Below are 17,866 nucleotides of genomic sequence, written 5' to 3' on the forward strand. Positions count from 1 at the left end.
CACCTCACATGTAAAGTGCTCTGCTTCATAGTATCTTCCAATCTGACAAAATGTCACACATGGAATGCCTGTGTCCCAAGCTACCCTTTGTGGTCCTAAAGTGGTGTAGGCAAATACTTCCACATTAGGGCAAAAACAAAAAAAATAATAGCAGTTTAATTCCGCTTTAATACTATGCTATTGCCTTCAGCATCATCATTTGCATTCACATGAGAATTCACATGAAAATACACCAGTCACTTGAAAATAATTAAATAAATGTCACAAATATATAGCAAAATTTGCTGGCTCTGATTGTGGGAAAATAATCTTGCATTTACAGCTTTTGAAAAACGCTTACAGCCAATTGAGCTCATATTGGCATTTTGCATTGAATCCAACACAGTATTCTGAAAAGAGTTCTGTCAATGTACTTACTTGGCTTTTATATTGACAACCAGTTCATCATCCAGATAATAGAAAAACTTCTTTTCTGTATCCAGCTCAACACTGAATGTTGGAAGTACTGGAAAAGAAGAAAGGACGTATTATAAGCAGAACTGCATATTTGCCCTCAAGCAATGATATTCAGGGTTATAAATCAGCCTATTTTATACATTTTTTTTAAAGTAAATTTTACGTTCTTCCTCTAATTAAATTTGACGTGTTAGTTTTTATTTTCTATGTTCTGCATTATTATGTTTGCATTCACTATAGTGTTAGCTAGCTGAAATTATTTGCCTCATTGTTGAGCCACACTATAATTATACAGTATATGACTTGTGCCTAACAAATTGTGAAACCCAAATGAGCTTGTTCAAAAGAGTAGTTCCAGTATCAATGATAATGTGCAAAGTGCAGCAGCCCATAGCTTTAACATAAACTTGTACTTTGTCTACACCAGCATTTCTCAACCTTTTTTTTAGTCACAGCACCCTTTAAAGTATTTGAGGCACCCCAATCTAAAATTCAAGAAACGTAAATGTAAAAATATACATACAAATTAGTTTGCACCCATATCTACTCCTAAAAATAATTTTATCAGAAATAGATGAGCCGCTGTGCTAAAGTAGTAAAACCTCACTATTTAAGAAACCAATCCTAGTGCACTGCGCTACAAAGTACATTAATAACTAAACTTGTAAATTTGATGTGTTAAGTTTATATATAAAATATATATATATATTATATATATAAAAGATGGGAAATATGTGAAACAACAAAATAGATTAGATAACATGCAATATAATCATCTATCCAAATAACTAAAATGGGCGCATGCACGGATCCTCGGTAAAATGGCCGCTTGATTACCGAGCTCCGCAGATCGGTGGGCACCTTCAGCCCCAATCGAGAGCAGCAGAGACCGACACCTTAAGCCAATGACGGCAGACGACTCTGGCAGTCCAGGGCTACCTTACATGGCCAGCGGCTCCTTAAACCGGACCCGATCGCACTCCTACATGGCCCCTAAACAGCAGCCTCGAGGATCCAAGATGGCGGCCGCCCCTGCAGCTTCCAAAACCCAGCAGTCTCCCAAGCAGAGGGGGAAGGGCGGCGACGAACATAGGCACTCCGGGGGTGAAGTGAGTACCCGATCCTCTGCCCGTGACTCCCCAGGATCCACATCTTCTCTCATAGAGAGAACTCTAGCAGATATGATGCATTCCCAGGCAGTATCCTCTCCCAGCAGCCCTGAGCTCACTGATTAAGAGATGTCTACTGATCCTGAGACTGTTCTGGCCCACCCGACGCTCCTGGCCAAATTTGAAGAAATGCTTGATCGTGCCCTCCATAAGATGGCTAATCAGATAACCACGGATATTAAAGCAGATATTAGAGACCTGGGCTCACGTATCGACACTCTGGAAACAAAGCTGGATAAAACGATCAATCGCACAAACCAAAATACTGCTAATATTCAAACCTTACATCAACAATTAGAGGAGGCATTGTCAAAAATTGATGATCTTGAGAATAGATCCAGGCGCCTGAACTTTCGCATTCGTGGCCTCCCTGAATCTGTCACCGACCTTGACATGGCGGTTAAGACCCTTATAAAAGACTTGATACCAGACATTGTGGAACATCGTATGGAGCTGGATAGAGTTCATCGTGCCTTGGGTGCAGCACGCCCAGATGGTCCTCCCAGGGACATACTTGTGAAACCGCATTACTACTTCGTGAAAGAACAGGTAATGCAAATTGCTAGAGATCGCTCTGACCTGACGGTCAGGGGTCATCCTATGCAGATCTTCGCTGACATCTCCCAGCCACTATCCAAAAGTGGAGGTCACTCAAACCGTTACTTCAAGCATTTGCTAGCAAAGGTATCAGATATCAATGGGCTTTCCAATTTCGATTGATCTTTCAATACCACAATAAGACTCACTCCTTCACGGATTTCGTTATGGGAGAACATTTGTTACTACAACCGGGGATCATCTCTAAGGAGCCTTCATTGTCATCCGCTCTCCCCCCAGTCTCTGGGGGAGGCTTTGCCACGTCCTCTGTCGCCCATCTGGATGCAGGCTCGGCGACGACCTTCTTCATCTGCCCTCCCACCATGAAGATGGACATCAGGACAAGTGGTCTCATAGCCGCACTTGTTTTTTTTTTTCTGGCTTCCTGGTGCTAGTGTTTATTTTTTCCCTTGAGCTTAATCCTACAAATATTTAACTTTCTCATATTGGCAGTGTTGTGCCTTGGGTTCTGCTCCCTGTATTTTTTTTACGGTAAGGGGGGTAGGGGTGCCCGCTGATCCTAGTCGTGTGCCCTAGTTTGATCTAGTCTCCGGGGTTTACCCAGCTGCCTACATCAAACGGTATATCAACGATTGTTGATATAACACTTTGTTATAGGATGGTCTTGGGCTTAACCCTTCCGTCCTTTAGAGTTAATAATTGTTTGATGTTTTTATCTGTATGGTTGTCTCTTTTCTCTTTCTTTCTCCTTTGTGTGTGTAGGTGTAGCCTCTTCAGGGCTAGGCACAACTTGTGTGTCACAGAGGGGAAAGAGCTCCACCTACTCAATTCCCTATGGCCGCTGTGAGTTCTAGCAAACCATTCATATTTGCATCTCATAATGTGCAAGGTTTTAACTCTCCTGTGAAGCGACGTCTTGCTTTCCAGTCTTACCACTCGAATAGCATTGACATCCTCTTCTTACAGGAGACACACTTCCCATCGACTTATAATCCGTCCTTTTTGCATAGTCACTACGCCACATTTTTCTTAGCGAATGCTCCAGATAAAACTAGAGGGGTGGCCATATGTTTCGCTGGACATGTCTCTTTTAGGCCTCTACACATTGTCAGGGATCCCAAGGGCCGTTTCCTTTTGCTAAAGGGTTACCTAGAAGATCAGTTGTACTCTCTTATAGCTTATTATGCTACCAATACAGCCCAAATCCAATTTTTTACTAATATGTTTCAGTATCTCTCTTCGCAGTTGGAAGGCATTGTAGTCTGTGGGGGGATTCCAATGTAGCCTTAGATTCAGTAATGGACCGTTCCAACCCACGTAAATCGACACTCAGGCCTCCGCCTAAAACTGGGACCCGCTTAGCATGACTGTTGAGAGTCCACTCAATGGTGGATGCCTGGAGGGACCTTAACACCTCGACTAGGGATTTTACTCATTTTTCCACAGCACATAACACTTATGCCAGGATTGATCATATTTTCGTTTCTCCCACATTTTTGCCCATGTTGAAGTCAGTAAAAATCAAAGATGTGGCTTGGTCTGACCATTCCATGGTGATCCTTTCTGCGGTTGCCCTGGGTGATTCTGCTAAACCGTTTATGTGGAGGCTCAAAGAGTCGTTGCTGAGTGATCCTGCCATTTGTTCTGAAATTGCAACGCATCTAGAAACATATTTTGCTCTGAACGCGCTGCCTTCTATCTCTCTGGTAATGACCTGGGCCGCACATAAGGCGACCATTCGTGGACGGCTTATTGAGATGGCCACCAGATCCAAGAAATTGCGCAACAAACGCATCTTGGAACTGGAGGGGGAATTACAACACATTGTTGGCCTTCATAAGCGGACTCGGGACCCCGCCACGTTGAGAACTATAGAAAGGCTTAGACTTGATCTGAATTTGCTTCTGACCACCAGGGCTGAGAAAAGCCTTCGATGGACGGAAAAAACATTTTATACTCACAAAGATCGAATTGGCTCTTTATTAGCTTCCAAAATATCCCCTAAAATTCATCACAGAACCATGCCCAAACTCAGATGTACTAAAGCTGCCTATACCTGTAACCCAAAGAGGGTACTTCGGGAATTTCATACCTTTTTCACCACTCTCTATAAATACCCCGCGCCCCTTTTCTGTACAAACTGACTGAAGACTTTTTTACAGACTATCCCAACCCCGTCTATAGCCAACGAACATCGCCAAATTATGGAGGAGCCTATTACACTGGCTGAAATTACACTTGCTATCAAACAAGCAAAATCCACGTCCGCTCCGGGTCCAGACGGTTTCCCAGCTTCCTATTACAAAAAATGTCAGCAGTTTTGACCCCCCACTTAAGTAGCTTTTTTAATGAACTCCGTAAGGGAATTGTTCTGGACTCTGAGTTGAATAAAGCATTCATCACTGTTTTGCCCAAACCTAATAAGGACCCAGGTGAGGTAGGTAACTATAGGCCGATCTCATTGATTAATAACGACCTTGAATTATTGACGAAGATCTTGGCCAATCGTATGAATAGATTAGTTTCATCGTATGTCCATCAGGATCAAGTAGGCATTATAGTGGGGCAACAGGGACCAGATCAGATTCGTAGGGCCCTGGATATTATGTCCTTACTACGTGCTGGCTGGGATGGAGGTCCACTCCAGAGGGGGATGCTTCTTTCAGTGGACCTCCAGAAAGCGTTCAACTCAGTGACCTGGGACTACTTGTTTCGGGTGTTGGAGAGGTGGGGGTTTGGGCCCTCCTTTTTGCAGATCCTTCAAAACCTCTATTCTAATCCCCGGGCGATGGTGCCGATCCATGGCTATCTGTCCGACCCGATTGATATCTCCAGAGGCACGAGACAGGGCTGCCCGCTCTTGCCTATTTTGTTTGCGATTGGGATTGAATCCCTGGCTGTTGCTATTAGAGCTAATCCCGATATCAAGGGGGTCACCTGTGGAGATGGGGAACACAAATGTGTGCTTTTCACAGACGATATGTTGTTATTCTTAACATCTCTGATGACCTCCTTGCCTAATGTTTTGAAAACTATGAACGCCTTTGCGGATATCTCTGGATTACGGATTAATGAATCCAAGTCCATCGCTCTAAATATTAATCTTCCATTGGATCTGTGGGCGGGTTTGAACTCTCACTTTGCCTTCACCTGGGATACCGAGTCTTTACCTTACCTAGGGATCAATTTAGCATCTAACTTTTCTAACTTGTACAAGTCTAATTATCCTCCTCTCTTCAGACGATTGCTGAGCGATTCTGAAAAATAATCCTCCTACAATTTATCCTGGTTGGGCAGGATAAATACAGTCAAAATGACTATCCTCCCACGACTGCTCTATTTCTTTCATGCACTGCCAATCGCGGTAAATAGGGTGGACCTAATGAGGTTTCAAGCTGCAATCATCAGGTACGTTTGGGGGGGAAAGAGTCCCCGATTTGCCAAATCTGTGCTTTTCCGTTCAAAACGGTCGGGTGGCCTGGGGGTTCCTACTTTCTGGCTATACTACCAGGCAGCACGTCTTACTCAGCTCTCCACTGTCTATTCTAGCCGGGAGGTGCAGGACTGGGTAGCGATGGAATCGCACTCAGCCTCTAGAGTGTCAGTGGACTCGCTGATGTGGAAGGCCTCCGAGGATAGGCCCCGTGGTATTGGCTCCGACATTATCACACTCCTTGGCACTGTGGGACAGGCTACGGAGGACTTATCCTTTTGCCTCTCCTCATATGCCTCTAGCCCCCCTTTTTGGAAACCCCCGTTTTCTCCCTGGACTACATTCGCAGGGTTTCAAATGGTGGATTGATAAAGGCCTTTACCATATAGGCAATAATTATAAAAATGGTAAACCGTTGACGCAATTGTATTGCACTGACAGGTTGAGCCTGCCCCCAAGGGAGCTGTTCTGCTTCAGTCAAATCCGGCACTTTTTGTCCTCCCTTGGCCTTGGACACCTCTTTGGACACCTCCTTGGCCTTGGACACCTCTTTGGCTTTTACCCCCTACGAGAGATGGTGTTGGGACTTCACTGACCCACAGGGTGGTATCTCTCTAATTTACTCACTGTTTCTGGAACATCCTACAAAATTGCCATACATGCTAGCTTGGGAACGTGAATTGTCATTAACTCTTCCCTTAGAGTCTTGGCATAACTGCTGCTCGAGACTCTCCCCCGGGGTCTACTTAATATTTCCCTGATTGAGGCAAACCTCAAAGTTTTCATGCGCTGGTATCTTGTCCCTTCCAGGCTGGCAACCATTTTTGCGGATTCATCTCCTCTATGTTTCCGAGGCTGCTCAGAGTTGGGCACTATGCTACATACCTGGTGGCTCTGCCCTCGTCTGCGCCCTTTTTGGAACAGAGTCTTTGCATTGACTGATCGGGTTACAGGAGTGAGGGTTCCTAGGGATCCACAATACACACTTCTTAATCATCCTATTCCATCGGTAACCAAAGCTTTAGACAAACGAATTGCTTTTATTTTTATAGCAGCCAAGATATCTATTGCCAAAGCCTGGAAGACAGACAGGGTACCATTTGCCTATTTCAAAAGTAAAATGTGTTGGATAATGACACATGAAAAACTGACAAGCATACTACAAGATAGACACAAACAGTTTGGGGACGTGTGGGGTTCAAGGATGGCATACATGAGCATATAAAGGGTTTACTGGAATGACTATATCTGCAACCTGTTTTGTATCCAACCTGAATTGATAACTGGGAGGGAGTAATAACAACATCCTCGGAGCCTTCTTTATCTTTACCTTTCTCTTTTTCTTTCTCTTCTTTATCTCTTCCTTTTGTACTGTCTGATTGATCGGCCCTTAGTGGATATTTGACCTTATTAGTCTTGCACTTCTGAGGAAGTGTGAAGTAGTTTCAAGATACTTTAATACTTACAATTTTAGCAGGACCAGAACTAATGTTGGTTGGCCTAATGTTTAATGGCTTCTGGGCGTGTACAGTAGCTTGAGGATAATATGGAAGGTGAAGACAGTTTTCCTAGCATCCTGTTATCTAGGGCTGATCGAAATTTCTTTGTCTGTATTTCTCATGTTATGTATGTTATTGTACCTGAGTTATGTATACTCTATGTCCTCAAAATAAGAAAATTTAATAAAATACTTTGAAAGCAAATAACTAAAATGTCGCTTTAAAAGTCCAAAGATCAGTATTCCAATCCATAATTCATAATCCACTATTAATGTTCTATGTTAAAGTGCTAAGTTTTTCCAAATTTCTAAAGCTTTCACACACATTTAATTGAATGGAGGCCGACTTCTATCCTCTTCTAAATGCTGGGAGGTCTAGGATGCCGCCCTAGATTAGCGGGGGATTCATTTCCATGGTGTTGGTGGCTGGCTCGCCTACACTATGGAAATGTATGACACTGTGTACAAATTTCAAAGCACCCCTCACAAACCCAGAAGGCACCTTAGGGTGCCACGGTTGAAAAAGGCTGGTCTACACCAAGACATAGTTAGTTCATACCTAACTTTCTACACAATCACTATTATAAGCAAGGGAAGCACATATTCCTTTGCACCAAAATGAGTGTGGCAAGGCCCTATCCCCAATTTGAATACTTCATTTAACTTTGAATATAGTTTTACCTATTTCCAGCTTACTGGAAGGTTCTGCAGATTAATTATGAATGATTTGTTGAATCCCATTTTACCGCAATCTATTTGTCAATGAGGTAGCAATTGCGCCACTTTTTTTTTTGCATTAAAGTAGAAGTAAGAAATAAAATTGCCAAGCAGCAGGCTTTTTATCACAGAATAAACTATGTAAAGCTTTCCATACACTGTAATATTTTCTTCATTCAACCTGTGAGCTGGACAAATAAAATGTTACAGATTCCTCCATCAACGCTTGCAAGCGTTGATCAAGGAATCTGTCGGAGTCTTCATTTTGTTCTGACAGCAGTTGCCTGTCACTGTCAGAATACTCAAACAAAGCCGGCAACTGGCTGCCCGATCTGTTTCGTTCGAAGATTTTTTGTCTGGCTCCTTTGATCAGCTGATCGAGGAATGCCGGCCAAAAGGGTGCTAATCAAGAACCATCCAAAATTAGCAGTGTATGGCCAAGTTAAGCTTTTTCTGCCATAAAAGCTTCTTTCTATTATTTTTTTCTGTATGCTGAGCCATGCAAGAGCAGCTCAGTGAACAGACTCAGCATGCCAAGACGAAGTAATTCCAGTGCGTATCAGCAGGAGTTATGTAATCGGGCCCGCCCAATCAAGCAGCCTAAGACTTAAAATCTGGAAGAAGACCGGGATGAAGATGGAGGTACAGGCAAGGGAGGAGCACAGCGCTGGAGGGGATTAGTTTGCCATAATGTGCTAATATTGTGCATGTTATGGCTAAAAGGGGCACCTTTAGGTTTGCTTTAATATGTGGTTTTCAGGTCAATCATTGTACTGTGTCACACACACAAACAAATGTTTAAAAATGTTAATTTTAATGGCAAATTTACTGCTTTCATAGATGGCTAGTACAGTACTTTGATGCTACAACAATTTATTCTAAAACAAGGAAAGTCAAACTGTCCTAACAGGCTTGCAATATGAAGGGTGACTAATTACATTTCTTATGTTCATTGTTAAAAGACCAGCATTTTTTTTTCAGTAAGCTTACCATATTCCCGCACTTCAAACTGCGTGGTATATTTCTTATGTGGTGCATCTTGAAATTTTGCAATAAGTTTCCATGTGCCAAATCTATGGGTGTAAAATAAAACAAGTGACATGTTCCCAATATCTTGACCATTACAATCTATATATCTAGTGGACTTACCAAGTGGACCTAGCATCACATATATTTTTCATGTTAGTCATTAAAGTCAAAACGGTTTTAATTCTTTCAAATACTAATTAAATCAATTACAATGGATGCTACTCCTTGATGTTTAAAATGTTTAGCTTCTTGCAGGATTAGCTGGTCCCCTGAGCACTGGTCCTGATATTCTGTTGTGGGGTGGCTCCTTTCCCTTGCAAGGTCCCATGGAGCCATACTTGTGTGTTCTAGAAAGCTGTGTGCGTGTTCACAAACACACAGGTAAAGTAAAAGCAAACCTCTTCCCTCCTCCCTGTTCTCCTCTCCTCCGTCCTCCCTTCTAAAAGCTAGTAGATGGATATGTGCTGGGGACTGCTCTGTCCCTTGTGATTTTGTACTGGATAGAAAGTTCAGGGAAGCGGAGCTCAGAGAGTTGGAGCCAGCTTTTCTGAAACATGATGAATGTAATTGCTTGGGCAAAAATGTAAAGAAATACTTTGCTTGGCAATGTATAATTATTTAATCTGAATTCATTGTTAAAGAAAAAGTTTGAAAGTTTAATACTACTTTATGTGCATGTGTAAGTGTAACACTTACAGGTAGTTTACACCTCTCATAGAGACCACTGTATTCCCCTTGGCAAAGCCAAAGTCCCCATCTGTTTTTATCTCTAGAAGGATGGGGCTATTTTTATTCAGGCAATATCCAGGATCAGCATCTACTTCCTACACTGAGAGATGGCAGTCATTTAAAGGAGAACTATGAGGTGAGTGCTTTTTACTCACATCATAGTTCTAGCCGACCTGTGACAATGAGACTGTCACAGGTTGGCTCAGTAGATCGGGAGGTGAACAAACACATACCGGCGTTCGCTCACCTCTCGATCCTGTCACAGCTCTCTGCCGTGACAGGGGAGGGGCTGGATTCCCCTCTCCCCGCTCTGATGCGCCAGCGCTGACTGGCGGAACGGACGGGGGAGGGGGCGGGTACAGCTTGCTCTGCCTCTAGATAGGCAGAGCCAGCTGTCAGTCACGCAGCTGGGCGAATCCCGGCACGCTTCAGCTGCTGCGTCTCAGTATACAGCTGCTGCTCACGGTATACTGCGGCGTCTCAGTATACTGAGCCTAGGGTGAAGGGAGGACGCTAGTTTGTGTCCTCCCGTTACCCTAAGGAGAACTATGGGGAAAAGCCTTAACCCCATAGTTCTCCTTTAAATCCTGGGGCCTGTGAAGTTCTTGTCTGTGCTCATGAATGTGTGACACAGATTCAGCCCCTTTTTACAGCCTCTCACATTTTGACTTGCTACAGTTCTGCAGCCTAATCACTGGAAATGCTTCTTCCTGCCTGCAGCATACTGATGACATGAACTCAGCCTAGGGAACGTAATTGAACTGCACCTTAATGACTTACTATCATAAAAGGTACAGCTTTTTCAAAAAATGATATTGTTCCTATATACAACCCCAATTCCAAAAACTCCAGACCCCAGGCTCTGAGGCTCTATGTAGTGGCCATAATGCAGTGCAAATATAAAAGTCAGATGTTTGCTGAGGGAACAGCTCTGCTAGTGTTTTATGTGGTTTAATGCTAATGTGGTCCTTTTACAGTGCCTGGTCACCAGAATAGGGTGGAAGCTTTGAGACGTAATGCAGACTTGATCCTGCAAAAAAAATGACACATTTTTGCCGCTGAGGACCAGCTGTGAATGTTATGTGCGGCACCTTTACAGTGCTGGAGCACCAGAATAGGGCAGTAGAGGCAGCACAATATAATAATAGTGGCAGGTCAATAGCAGTGGAAGGGGACGGTAATGGTGGCATGCCTGCAGTGGTGGAAGAAGTTGATACTGGTGGCAGGAGTTGGTAATGTTTATAGAGCAGATGTGGCAGGTTCTGGTAATGTTGGCAGGCCAGAAGCAGCAGAGAGAGCTTGAAATTGTGGCAGGAAAATGCAATGGCAACAGATAAGCAGTGGTGGCATTTTGTGATGTTGTAAGGTATAATAATTTTGGGGGGGCTAGATTCCAAGCCAAAACATAATGATTAGAATCAACTGCATGGGTTTCCCAATCATTGCTCCTTCCGGGCTGGTTCATTTTAATAAAAGTTAGCCAGTCAACTGGGTCAGGGGACAGGCAGATTCATCTCTCTGTTACAAAAACACCTGCCACACCAAATGCCCTCTCTGACAGCACAATGGCCACAGGGCAAGCCAACGGCTCCATTGCATACTGACCAAGCTCCGCCAGTGGTGCAGTCTGGACATCCAAAATGTAATGGGGTCCTCAGTTCTAAGGTTATCCATATCCACCCTGGACCCCAAGTTATCTAACATCATACTGTTTAGGTGCGGCCTGTGACTGCTGCCATCAGTCAGGTCTCTCTGCTTTGAAATTGAAAAGTGACCTAAAAGCATCGCTGAGGCAGCCACCACCACTGCACGTCCCCCCATGGACCTAAGAATTGGAGGTATGTTTTCCATGAAAGGGGATCCTGACACTCCCTAAAAAAGACGACAAGAGTCTTTTTCACCGCATTTTGTGCTCCCTCTGGGATGGCAGTATGAGATCTAGCATTTTCCCCTTATTTTTTGGGATCCAAAAAGGTGTCCTAAATCATGGGGTCCTTGCACTGGCACATTAGGATGAATGAGCCAATTTGCCACAAATTGTCTTCAACAGAGGATCCTGATTCATCAGTGTCACTGAGGACACCTCACCCCACCCATGTACAACTGTTTGGGTTTGGAAGGGGGGGAAATCCCAAGAAGCCTGCCCCATGTCCTCCTCCTCACTGCTGTCACCAAGTGCTCCTCTTCCTAGTGCTTTGCCTGCTACTGTCTCTGCCTCACAAATTCTCCTGCTGCTGTGCCTTTATAGCCCAGTCTATTATAACATGCAGTGTGTGCTCCAGCAGGAACACCAGAGGAATCTTGTCACTATGCCTGCATGGCCGCAGCTAACCATTCGAAGAAGAGGCGACCCTAATGATGAGCTGATACATATGTCCTGACTCTGGAGCCACCAATGTGGTGAAAAGAACGCTAGATTCCCAGAGCCTGTCCTTTTCCCATAAACACACAAATAATCTGACATCCTGCTACTGCAGGTGCAGCTGCTGCAGAATGGACAATGTTTTGTCGGGCATGTGGCAGGCAGCTTGTTTTGGTGCTGCATTTCAGCCAGGTGAATGCTAGGTATGAGTGCCTAAAGTGTCCACACACTCTTTTGGCATGCTGCAGGATACCATGAAAGCCAGGGTACCAAACTAGCAACTGCTGGTGGCTCTGACAAGTCACAGAAGGAGGACACTGAGAAAGAGGGGGTAGAGGTGACTAAGCCAGTCACCATCATCAAGGTGCAGGATATGGGGGTGACACCACCCGCTTCACCTGCGTGCCAAGTCCTGCATCCTTTCTAGCCGCCGGAAAAATTTCCCAGTGCACTGTAAGGGAGATGTCAGGTCTCTGCCCCTGAATGCTGGACCATGTGTCTGTTGTTATGTGGACCCTGAATCTGCAACTGACTGTGGTCCAACGTCATGGAGACATTACTTTCAGCATGCTGGCGGAAGGTAGGGATGACCTTCTGGGTGAAAAAATTGCAGCTGGTACCACCCACTGTTATGTAGCACAGTCCACAATGTGGCGGAAGAGCCATAGACTCCATCAGCTGGAATAGGTCAGCTGTAAAGCTAGCAATTTTGCAGAGCTTGCAATAAGACACTGGACAGGGAGGGTGATTGGGTGACAATTTTTTCTGCTACTCTAGCAACTGGGGAGGAGACACCCACCTGTTTATGGATTCTGCTGGAGATGGCAGGGTGGGGTTAGCAAACTTACAATCAGGCTGAAATCTACTCTTGTCCCTACTCTGCAGGCAAGTTTGTAAGGCAACAGCAGGATAAGCTGTAGAGGTGGAGGGAAAAAAAAGCACAGATGCAGCTGCTGATTAAAATGTGCTGCTATGCACTGTTAACCCCCACACTGTCTGTTAACATGGTATTGCCCCGACTATGTAGCACGGTTGGTGGAATCTGTGTAATCCGCGCTTATGGATGATTTTAAGGATGTTTACAATAAATATTTAAAAACTAGTTCAAATTGTGAATAATAATTTAAAATTAATTTAAAAATTAATTTAAAATTATATAAATGTATTGGAGCTGCTGTACTTTAAGACACTAGGGTCAAATTCATAAATAGCTAGGTGCACACCTAGCTATTTATGTAACACGGTTGCCTCCAGTCACATCACCGTCAACAGGCCGCAGTCAGCCAAGATTAAATTAATATTTATCTTAACAAACGATTTTACACAGGTGGCGCTCTGTTCCCTTGTTTTCTCTTAAGGGTTAAGCCTGAACACTGCTTTGTTCTGGTAAGGCGGAACCTGCTCACCCCCCACTAGCTGCACGTGAAGAACATCTGCCTCTCCCAGACATGACAAATATAGGATAATGCCTAACTTTATTACCAATTATGGCAATAGGGAAATTAAGGATGTGGTGCTTTGGTGCACTGGTGCGTATTTCAGCGCGTATCCATTAGGATAGAGCCTGATAGGTTTTCGTAAACGCGAGTTTCGTGGACCGCAAATCGCGGTGACTTGCTGCAAACAATGGGCAGCTTTGCCTCTGTCAAGAACAAATTAATACTGCTTTTATTTAAATAAAATATATCTAACTGAAAGTAAAAAAGAAATATAAACAGGTAAAATTAAGGAAAGAAAATAAAGCCCCAATAAAGCACCAGAAAACAAATAAAACTGCAACGGGGTTTAGCAGCTAAGCAGCAGCTTAAGTTGTTGCTAACACACAAAAAGCTAGCCCTAAAAAGAACTGTTGGGTCTATGCATTGTGAAAACAGAGGTGGGTACACAATAATACAGAACACCACACCACATTCACAATATCAAAATACAGAACAGTGAACACAGGGGTACATACTATGTAGCCCACCACACTGCAATTAATTGTAATAAGGTAGCAAAATAGAGCACTTTATAGTGATGTTTATAGCACAAGTTTACAGAACTGTATAACTACAATCTCTCTCCCTTTAAAGAACACTTTGTCAGCTATCTCTATCTATTCCAACTCTGCACACACACTGACAAATGGCTGCTGGAAACCCTGACTTTTATAGGGGGGTGTTGGGACATAAAAAAGCACAATTTCTTGCCCTTCTCAACTACCGGATCATAGTTCAAAGGTCAGGAAGTGCATGATTGGTAACTGGTTGCTATATCAGTTAATGGCCACATTAGTTCACTATTTTCCTAAACTGTATGCAATTTTGGGTCAAACTAATGTTTGGCCCAAACCAGAAACTCATCCCTTGTTGTAACGGCAACCGCCGTCACCGCTCACCTAGGAATCGGGGGGTACAGGGTTCTGCCTCACGGGACGGGCCGTCTGCGTTCCGGCGGGGTGCGCGCGCATCCACTTCCGGGTTCGGACGGCGGGTGCGTTCCACCTTGGCACACGGAAGTGCTCCGCCTCGTTCGGCGGCTCCTCCCCCCGCCTCTTAGCCCTATATAAACGCCCCAGTGAGACAGTATGGCGTTCCAATATTGAAGACTGAACGCCTGCTGTCTCCTGGGACCCCCCATACCTTCCAATACTGCTACCAGCTACAGAGAACCTTTAACGAACTCCACTTGGACCCCCAGCTCCTTCTGCTACTCCATTTAATCGCAAGTACCCTGGCATATTGCATTACCATTGAGATAAACTGACTGTGTGTACAGAGAAGCTGGATTAACTTGCATGCTCCATCTAGTGGTCCTTTTGGAGAATACAACTCTACCTCTAACCATAGCTGATATCAATCCTACCCTAATTGAAATCCTGAACCTTTACATCTTTTGTTACTATTACTTGTGATTGGGCTTATGCAGTAATAATCCCATCCAACCTTTTACCTCTGTTATTTTTGGATGTGATGCTTGAACCCTAACTCCCCGTTAAGATTGGGAGTGAAACCAGGGTTCCGTCTGATTGGCCTCCGCAGTTGCGATCCACAAAACCCCAAACTTACACCAGGTGTTGCACTTGTAACAAAAAAAACTCCTTCATTCCTCTGCTTCCCTTATCTATTTTTTTTAGAGGAGAGGAGACAAACTTGTCATTTTTACCTTGGGTGCCAGATGACCTTGTCAGGTCCTCTGGTGCCCACTGGGTATGCTCATGCTGTTTGAAATAGACTAAAAATAGCTTAATAAAAAAATTACATGTTATAAAATGTTTTTTGTGATGAATGCATGACAGTATGGTTTTATTTTGTTTTAGCTTCAGGCTGCTTTGCTTGACTGGTGTTCATCTAATACCAATGATAGTGCTGCAATTTATTGATCTTTTTATCTTAGGTTCTTAGAAAAACTTCAGTTTAATTAAGGTTAACACAAATAACTGCTAGAAAAGCATTTTTTAATTCAAGGTTTTCAAAAATTACCTTCCAAAATAAAGCCCTTTTCACACGGAAGCATTAGTTCTCATCAGCAGAGAAACAATGCACAGGGATCCCCTGCATATAAGCCTTCAAAAAGGGGACTATTGTTTTTGAAAGTTCTACCCCCATAGACTTGCATTGAGTTTGAGTTTGAATTCAAACTTTTTGGATGCTCTAAAGTTCGAATTCGAACTGAACTCGGGCCTGTTCGCCCATCACTAGTTAGGTCTATGGGCAGTCAGATGAAAGCGAACATGTGTCCATTTTTATCCAATTACCTCCAATCTGCCACGTTCAGGTTCACCACAACAGAGCTCTGTTCTGTTTTTTTGTTGGCCCTAGATGGACTTGGAGGTAACGGACGCACGTCTGGTAAAAAAAATCTGGTAAAAAATATCTTTCTTGCAACCATAGCACCAGTATTCCGCTTACAGACATGACTTCCAACAACTATGACCTTCCTACTCCTGTAAATGAATGTTTTTTTCAAAAAGTCTGCACGGGCCTTGAGGTAAAAGTGCAAGCACCTCCATCAATGCCCTTATTATTACTACTTTCACCATTTGATTTTTGGAGAGAGACTTGCCAAGTCTACTTCTTGTCTAGAGAGATATGTGGATGGAGATGATTACTAAAACATGTTCATGGTGCAAAGAAAATACTCAATAAGCTTAGATAATAAGGTGAAGCTGTGTTCACACCAACCATCCAATCATGGGCATGCAAAAATCTTGTTTTTTTTTTAAATTTCCCATGCATGAAATCGGGTATACAAACTAAGTAAACACAGCCTCACCTTATGTACTAAGCTAATTGGACACACACTTTGCTAAGTGAACAGCCTCTACTATTGTATTAAATCAACTCCACTGTTTCTTGTCACAACACTATGGCTGATAATTACCTTTATCTCCTTGATGGTAAAATAAGAAAAAAGAGGTGAACAAGCGGGAAAAGAAAAAGAAACTTACGTGACCAGCTCTGGGATTTTCATTGGGAATGCAAATATTCCTTTTTCTATAACACGGTTCTCCTTATTCACAATTATACCTTCAGGATTCTGTGAACATGAAAGTTAAAGTGACACAAAAACCCTCTGCTTTTTTCTCCTTATATACATCTACACAATGAATATTCTCCAAAGCAATATTTATGTTTTAAAATAAAGTCTTACTATTTGAATCCCTTTAGAAAGTCTGCTGTGCTCGCTCCTGTGTCTCTTCTCTCCAGGCACACTTCCTGCCCCTTAGTAGGAGCCGTGCACTGGTCCTGTGCATATAATTCTTTACCTACAACTCCCATGAGACAGAGAGAAAACATCTCTCACTGCACACAGCTGCCTCCTCCCCACTTCCCCTTCCTCTCCTCACTATACAATCTGTAACAGTTTAATTCCTCACAATCTCCTCTGCAATGCTCTGAATTACCAAAACTACATACAATAGCTTTACAACAAATCTACAACAAACATCAAGTTTTCAACAATCTATATAGAAAAACAATTGTATTTGAAATGTAGGAGCCGTATCCTCTGTGACTGTGTGACCAGATTCAGCATGTGAGTATGAGGCTGGTGACAGCTCACATGCTGAATTTCCTCACAAGCAGCTCCCCCCACACTCCCTCCTTGGTCCACCCACACTCCCTCCTTGGTAAGCCAGGAGGAGAGAAATCACAGATCATATATTAGTGTGGGAGAGCTGAAGAAATCCCAGCTCCATGCAGAGTCCAGAGGGGAGGATCTGTGGGCGGAGACTGAGAAGACACGGTGTACTCCTTGACATGAACCAGCACAGAGGGTGGCTACTTTTCAGCACACATAGGGACCATGGAGAAGAAAAGTAGCCACCCTCTGGCAGGAAGTTGTGGCTGGAGAAAAATAAAATGGATTTTGGAGCATTTAAAGCTGAACAACGACAAAAAAAGGTACACAGTCATCGATTATGTATATTATAGAAGTTATTTTTATTTTTTTATTTCTGAGTTTAGTGTCGCTTTAAGATATTTTTCTATTTCTCTCTTTCTTTGCCTCCCTCTCTTTCACGCTAATGTACACACTTATACACCATTTTACACATTGTATTGTTAAGGCATATCATAGACGCAACAGCATTTCTGTGTGTTAAATGTGCAACCAAATTAATAAAAAAAAGAAAGATTGCAGTGCCTCTAAACAGAGCATTTCACAAAACAGGAAAATGGCTTGTGATTTGTTATATATTACAGGGAGAACATTCACTAATACCTGATGTAAAATGATTGCCACGCTTTGGAGCTGACCAAAGCTAATAAAATAAGTCACATACAATATTATTTATGGAAACAAATACTGTTGAGATCCACCCCGCTGGCTGATTGACAGCTGGCTCTGCCTCTCTAGAGGTAGAGCCAACTGTGCCTGCCCCCTCCCCCATCCGTTCCTCCAGTCAGTGCTGGAAAAAGCAGCAGAGGGGAGAA

The 17,866-nt window shown here is 43.3% G+C and overlaps 1 long non-coding RNA gene across 1 annotated transcript; it reads right to left on the bottom strand.

Annotated features, from left to right (window-relative positions):
• Positions 1-429: 429 nt before the first annotated feature.
• On the bottom strand, positions 430-16,454 carry LOC108795110. The gene is made up of 3 exons (XR_001941736.1): positions 16,381-16,454; positions 8,822-8,904; positions 430-505 (listed from the first exon to the last, which is right to left on the bottom strand). It is a non-coding gene; the product is annotated as an uncharacterized LOC108795110 (long non-coding RNA).
• Positions 16,455-17,866: the final 1,412 nt, after the last annotated feature.

The sequence above is a fragment of the Nanorana parkeri genome, unplaced genomic scaffold (assembly GCF_000935625.1).
Source record: "Nanorana parkeri isolate BGI_ZX_2015 unplaced genomic scaffold, ASM93562v1 scaffold933, whole genome shotgun sequence".
Classification (NCBI taxonomy): Eukaryota; Metazoa; Chordata; class Amphibia; order Anura; family Dicroglossidae; genus Nanorana; species Nanorana parkeri.